This window comes from Pteronotus mesoamericanus, unplaced genomic scaffold (assembly GCF_021234165.1).
Source record: "Pteronotus mesoamericanus isolate MK-2021 breed Mesoamerican mustached bat unplaced genomic scaffold, CSHL_Meso_final contig_591, whole genome shotgun sequence".
Taxonomy (NCBI): domain Eukaryota; kingdom Metazoa; phylum Chordata; class Mammalia; order Chiroptera; family Mormoopidae; genus Pteronotus; species Pteronotus mesoamericanus.
In genome coordinates, this window is record NW_026555208.1 from 786,790 (window position 1) to 794,267 (window position 7,478).

Below are 7,478 nucleotides of genomic sequence, written 5' to 3' on the forward strand. Positions count from 1 at the left end.
AAAGATAAACAAGATATTTATGGCATATGAAACACTGAATAAATCTAAGCTATTTGATTCTCAGAGAGATACTAAGACCAAGAGAGGAGGAGTGAGTAATGTACCAAAAACTTAATAATTCATTTCTGTAGAGCCTAGGTTATAGTTTAGACCCACAGACACTTCCTATAGTGATGTTTCCATTTCACAATGGAGATGGGAGTAAAACCAAGACTGACCTAGAGGAATCATAAAAAATAACTGAGTTATAGCTTTGCCAGTGGGGGTCTTAGACAACAAGGACCTTTGGGAAAATGGTAATCTCTGTGTGTCCCACTTCACTCCAGTGGGAAGGGGGATGTTTAAAATGAATCTGAGACACTGGTTTTAGAAAGTTGAAAAACAGAAAAATATGAATAAGGGTATATTAAAATAATTGTCATTCCATGACAATTATACTAATACACAAGGGACATCTAAGTTTAAAAAGAGAGTTCAGGCCAAAGACTCAGAGATAAGAAACTTCATTAGTGGCCAAGAAATCAGAATAAAATAGCTAAACCCCAACCAGAATGTAAAAATAACATATAATACAATACAATACTGTATGATGTAATATAACATTATGTAATGAAATTCAATAAATTAAACTTGTAAAATAAATTTTAAAAATATGAAGTAGGGAAGTGAAGTTGCAATTGCTATAGAAGTTGAATTATCTCAAATCATCAATTTATTCACTCAGCTTACTTGGATGTAGGATTCACAGATTCATTACCAATTCTTTATCTTGCAGTTATCCAGTGTTGATGTGAAATGGTCCACAGAGCTAAAGAGTTTAATGGAAATGCTCTCCTGGAATGAACAAACAGGAGAACATAGAGCTAAGGGAACACAGAGAGCTATGACCATGGAGACACACACATACAACATAATAGCAATGATGGCCCCCGAACCTGCATTCTCTTTTACTCTTCACTTTCAAGCCCTCTGTGCACCTCTCTTCAATTTCCCTACAGAAATTCCATGCATTCTATCCCTGTTGCCCTCATGATTAACAACTTCCTGAAAGGTGAAATACACTTGCATGTGCCTTTTATCCATTAATGTCCCTTGCCTCTTGCCTTGTAAATCAGTGGTTCTCAACCCTGGCTACACACAGTAACCATGTGAGGATTTAAAACCCCACTGTCCAAGTAACACTCTACACAAGGTAAAGTAGAATCTCTGGACACGGTGTCTAATTATCAATATTTTTTAAAGCTCCCAAGGTGAACCAAGAGTTGAAAACCACTCCAGACCTATTTGGTGACATTTCAGTCACTTTATAGTGACAGTGTTTTAGATAAAAAAGTAAATTGCAAGTACCTCCCAAGTCTTCCTTTTTTCTTGTTTTTCAGGCAGGCCACCTACTCCACCCCTGACCTGCAACTTACACATTCCTCTGTATTACACCAACTGCTAGATTCCTCAGCATCCTGGAGCTCTTTTAAATAAACTTTGGTTTGCTCATAAAACCCCAAGGTGGTGCCCACAGAGGTAACCTAAGTTTGGAGCTAACACTGCATGTCACTTTCTTGGAGGTTCACCCAAAGTTGGAAAAGGCCCTTGTAGGAGGATTTTGAAGCTTTATTTAATTATCTCACCAAATTGCAGTCTGGGACTGCCTCACCTGAGACTTCCTGCCCCTGGTAAAACCTCATCTTGAGCAAGAAGGAAAAACAAAGGCTTGGAAACACTAGTCATGACCCATGTCATGGTGAGAAACATACAAGATGGAGGATGGGAAGGGCCGGAGAACATAGCTACAGGAAATTAACTCACTCTTTGCGTGATAGAAATGATAACCAGAGAGACAATTGCCTCACTGCCAAATTCCCTTATATCAATCACATAACAACAATGTTAAGTGACTTGTTTCAAACCAGTGAGTGGCTAAGCTGGGACTAGAATATAGTTCTTCCAACTGTAGGTGCCATGGTCTTTTCTATGAAACCCAGCAGCCAGCTGTCTGAAGCTAATGCCACCTAAATAGGAAGAATGAGCAGATACTGGAGAAACTGATCATTTTTCTTTTCATAGGCAGAGAAAAGGATGAAATGGCAGGCAGATTTTTTTCCTGCCTTATATGTCAACTGGGGGTCAGATGGAAGAGACTGGGAGTTAAGTGACCTTCTAAAGTGGCTGCCTCTCAGAAGTCTACTGATCCAATTGTCAACTTGACAGGCTTTCTAGGACCTGAAACCAGAGTCCAATCTTACATCCAATGAAAGAACCATCTCTGTGGCATCCTCATCAACTGCCATCCACACTCAGCATAAACACGCCCAATATTGGGGAGCTCATTGCACTTAAGCCATTATCTTGGTGAGCTCGCACTGCCTTGTAAAGTTTTCTTACATTGGGCATGAATATACTTCTTCCACATTATGCATAATGCTGTAGACACAGAGACATGATCATCTTTTTTTAGATTTTACCTAAATATTGTTCTTCATAGTATCTGTTATTTTCTCATAAAACACATCTTAATTTGTAAACATGTATGTGCTTGTTAGTTATTTGTTTAATGCCTGTATTCCCTAGCAGATTGTAAACTCTATCAAAGTAAGGTTGCTATAGACTGCTTTTAAAAAATTTTTGATGACTAGATATTCAATGCTATTACAGGGCCAAGCACATAGCAGATGTTTAGTAAACATTTAACTAGATTAACAAATAATTGAATAAATAGTATTTGAAAATTCCAATCATAATATCCTGTAATCTTCTGGTCTTCAGATTATCTATCCTAAATTTCTTTAGCTACTCAAAGTCTCTGATTATTAGTTTCCTTGCCACAAGTCCTCCTGTCAGAACATCTCATGGATAGTAAATATAATGAGTCAAGAGTGTGATTATCAGCTGACAGAAAATGAGTCTTAGGCTTTATTAATAGGGGTATTTTATTCAGAAAAGAGTATGTTCTAAAATGTACAGTGCTAATTAGAGGCTTTCTTTTTCTCTGCTTACATTGTTTTTCACTTCCTTGTTAGTTTTTTTAACTCTTACTGTTATTCATACTCAAATTTTTATTTTATCTCCAGCTTTTAAACATAAATAATGTTTCTCATCTACACCTTCATACGATTTTATACAGACTTTTCCTATTTTGTTAGAATTACATTTATACCTTTATTCTCCCTGTCATAGTTGGGGCTTGATTAGAGTTTGTGCCTCATTCACCCTTGTTTCCTCAGGACTTCATGATTCTAACACAAAGACATGATGAAGAGATCACGAATTAAGAAAAGCATGAACATGCTGCTCGGGACCATAACAGAGGGATATTCAGTTCTGGGTTCCATGTTCCAGTTCAGAGCTAGACCAACTGAGACACACTCAAAGGCAAAGGGGATCAGGTCACTTAAAGAGCACTTAAGGCTCTTTCTGCTGCCATGCCATCATGGTTCCACGTTACTGCAACAAATGCCCCGTGAAGCCACAGAAACCATTCTGCTACAGAGCCGGAGTGGCCACAGCCCCAACTGAAACAGGGTCTGCAAGAGAATCTGACAGTGATAAATCAGTACCAGAGCTCAAGGAACAACATCCCACAAAGGCAAACACACAAGCCCAGCAAGCAGCAGCAGCTGAAATCAATGGACCAATCAGTAAAGCAAAACAGAGCCAGGGTGAAAAGAAGGCACAAATGGCTATGTCCATGCTGGGTCTTCAGGCTACGGGGACTACTAGGGTCCCTTTCAAGAAATCTAAGAATATCCTCTTTGTCACCACGAAACCAGATGTCTGCAAGAGCCCAGCTTTAGATACCTACCTAGTGTTTTGGTAAAGCCAAGACTGAGTATTTATTTCAGCAAGCATAGCTAGTAGCTTGTGAGAAATTCAAAGTTCAAGGTGAAGCTAGCTGTCTCAAACATTCACGAAAACACACAGTCTACAACTATACAAGAAAAGAGTGAAGAGGAAGAGGTGGATGAAATAGGTGTGGAAGTTAAGAACATAAAACTGGTCATATCACAAGCAAATGTGTTGAGAGCAAAGGCAGTCTGAGCCCTGAAGAACAGTAATAATGTTGTAAATGCGATTATGGAATTAACGGTGTAACCATATAAAATTGATTACCATTTTTTGTTGTTGTTTCAAAAAGAGTAACTGCAGCTTGGTTTGGAATTTGTATTGTTTCTATCATTAATAAATCTATGGCTTCTTGTGGAATTAGAAAAAGGAGCATTGAAGGAACCAATGATGTTTTGTTTTGGAAAAGGAGACTTTAGAAAAGATGGGGGAAGGGTACATGCAAGAGAGTGTGAGTGATAGGTAGAGATCACTGGGAGATACTCTGGAGCTCAGGTAAGGAAAATTTTTCTAAGAGTCAAATCTGCACAGGGAGATAATATGCTTCTGGTCAGTGACGTTCCAAGACTGAAAAACCCTTGATGGACATGGACAACAGTGAGGTGATTGCTGGGGGAAGCGGGGAGGGATAAGGAGACTAAATGGTAATGGAAAAAAAGACAATAGAGATTAAATTTATAAAAAGAAAAGAAAAACCCTTGATGGCAACGCTGAGGGAAAATTTCAGCATTTGTTTAATGGGGATTAAAGGACCTGTCTACATTTCTGCCCTTGGGCCTGATAGTCCAGGTTGTCAAGTTCTCTCCTATTCCACGACACTGAGAATATCATGGCAGTAGATCTGTGTGTCCAAAACAGAAACAAGTTTTCAGCTCCTGTTATGAGATCATCATGCATCTTTCACTGCTAAAGCAGTCCTTAGCAGCCCTGTCTGAACGTGTTTTGGAAGGATATATGGACATTGAAATGAATAGTGTCTTTTGGTAGAAAACCTGCACAAAAATCAAATTTGGGGATTTTTCTGTCTTAAACCTCTCCATCACAGACAAAACAAATTATGGCTAATACACAAACACATGTATACATTTACAGAGACTCACTCAAAGATAGAGACATGAGAGTGACAAATACACAGAGGCACAAAAAGAACTGTAGACAGAAACACACTCCCTGTGCATATACCTAGAAGACACAAATAAGTCCAAATTCACCTGGAAAGCTTTGAGAAATGACAGCTGGATTGAAAGACAGAAGGCAAGAGCTCACAAGGGCTTCAGAATGGGCCTCAGGCAGGTGCTAGCCAAGAGAGGAGGTAAATTTTATATTTCTGAATGAGAGCTCCCAGAGGCCAGGGCCTCTGGGGTCCCATTTTGCCTGAGTGTAATCCTGTGCTGGTAATAGGAAAATAAGGAGGGTTAGATCTCACCTTGAGAACAGAAAGAAAAGAAAAAGCATGTCCCCTGGAAGTATTACCCTCTCTCCACAGAGAAAATAAAATTTCAACTTCTTCCATGTGATCGAGAGTAGGATGGAGACAAATTCCTCCAAGCTCCCTAGCAACATCCCCACCCCAAACCCAAATATCTAGTCTCAAAACTGGAACTCAGCACAGACTCCAGAGTTTAGTTTTCTGAATTCTTTTCTTAAAATTCATATCCCAAGAAGAACCTAAGGCTTAGAGCCTGATGGGCAAATTTTAGGACAGAACTTAAAGCCCAGAGCCAGGTCCAGATTTAACCAATGGAAAAAATAGCCATGGCTACCTTTGCCCACTTATCAATACTGTTTGCTACTCGATTCCCAATCAGCCCTCCACCAAATGGCACAAGATTGAGTTGTCCTCCAGGAGAGCTATCCAGAGGGGCTCAAAGTCATACAGATGTAGATTTTAGTTCCAGGTTTGCCATCTACCAGCTTTATGATTCCAGGAGATCAGCATTTCTTCAACTTGAAAGCCGGTATATTAAGAGTCTAGTACTAATCTGCAGAGAGCAAAGATTCAAATGAAAAAAGACGGAAGCTATATTTTTAATGTGATTTTACCATACATAAGTTCTCCTGGAGGCCCCAATTTCAGATCGCCCAGATAACTTCTTTCCCAGGTACTTAGTCTCCCCAACAAGTATTTCACTTTACTTCTTCGTTATTTCAGTTTCAAATACAGTGCAGGTGTATTGAGGGAAGAAAAGTGAGAGCTCTCTCATTTTTATACCAAGGGGTGGGATGTATCCAGGGACAAACAGAAGATGGACATGGAGAAAACTTTATCTTCCTCTTACGGAACTTTGAAGTATCTCAGAGGTAGTTTGAGAACCTTTTCTATTTTCCATTATTGTAGAGTGACTGTGGAGTGGCTGGAGATTGTTCATCAAATCTGTGTTAACTATTTCTGTGCTATAGCTGCACCAACTCATAGATATAATAAACTATGAGTTTGCATTTTCCTTCACCACCAACACCATATACCTAGTTGTCAGTTTCTCCCTGCTTTAAAAACCACTCACAACCTGACTTAGGGTACCTCTCAAGATCTCATTTCCCAAGATTTTCCATGTGAAATCTTCCCTCTGTCTACACAAAGCTGCTTGCAATTGTCCTAAATATTCTAGACCAATATCATAGGTTAAAGGTTCTCAATCTTTAACATATATCAAAATTACTTGGAGAACTTAACAAAACACAGGTTGCTGGACTTTGCTCTCTAGAATTTCCAGTTTAGGATATTTGAGGAGTGGCCTGAGAATTTGCATGCCTAACAATATCCCAAGTGATGCTGATAATGCTGGCCTGGGAATCACACTTTGAGAACAACTTTTCCAGATTGTTGTTGTTCATGAGTCTTGTCATTGCTGTAACACACCAGATCGGCATTACATTAGCAGTGTTAGAAAAGGGAAGCACTATGCCTCTCAATTTTTAATCACCCAAGGGTCTTATTCAACGCAATTTGAATTCAGTAGGTCTTGTGTGGAGTCTAAGAATCTGTTTCTCTAACAGGCTGCCAGAGATACTAATGCTATTGTTTATTGGATTACACTTGGAATAGCAAGGATCTAAACTTTCTTGTCTAAATATTTTCCCTCATACTTATGTCAAAATTATTACCTTCCTTTCTTTTTGCTACCCTATACCAAGTACTCTAACTTCTCTCATTTTACTTCAGAAAAAATTTTATCCTCCTCTCCACAAATCAAATGGGCCCTCTCTGTCACATGAATCATCAAGTGTCCACAGAATTTTGTCTGTCTCCAATGTTTGCCACTTCCCCCATCTGGGTGGAAGTAGGATTATTTGTGTTCAAATATATTTGCCTTGTTGAACCTGTATTATTTCCATATGTCAAACATTTTTCAGGACATCTTTACTCTTTTTTAATGTTTTTTCCTTTAATGTCTACCTCTTACTTAACAATATGTCTTACTGACCATTATAAAATTCTTAGCAGCTAGCACAAGGTTTTTCACACAGTAAGGATTCAATACATATTTGTCATTTTATTGAGTCAAATGTTTCTTTATTGACATCATATGCACAACTATCAAGATTCTGATTCTTCTCCTCCTTGCTTTAAACATTTCTTAAGTTGACAGACAGATCCAGTTCTTTCTGCAAAGGACTTTTCTCAAGGCCCACAACCTTTT

The 7,478-nt window shown here is 38.8% G+C and overlaps 1 pseudogene; it reads left to right on the top strand.

Annotated features, from left to right (window-relative positions):
* Positions 1 to 3,447: 3,447 nt before the first annotated feature.
* LOC129076494 (nascent polypeptide-associated complex subunit alpha-like) lies at positions 3,448 to 4,086 on the top strand (annotated as a pseudogene).
* Positions 4,087 to 7,478: the final 3,392 nt, after the last annotated feature.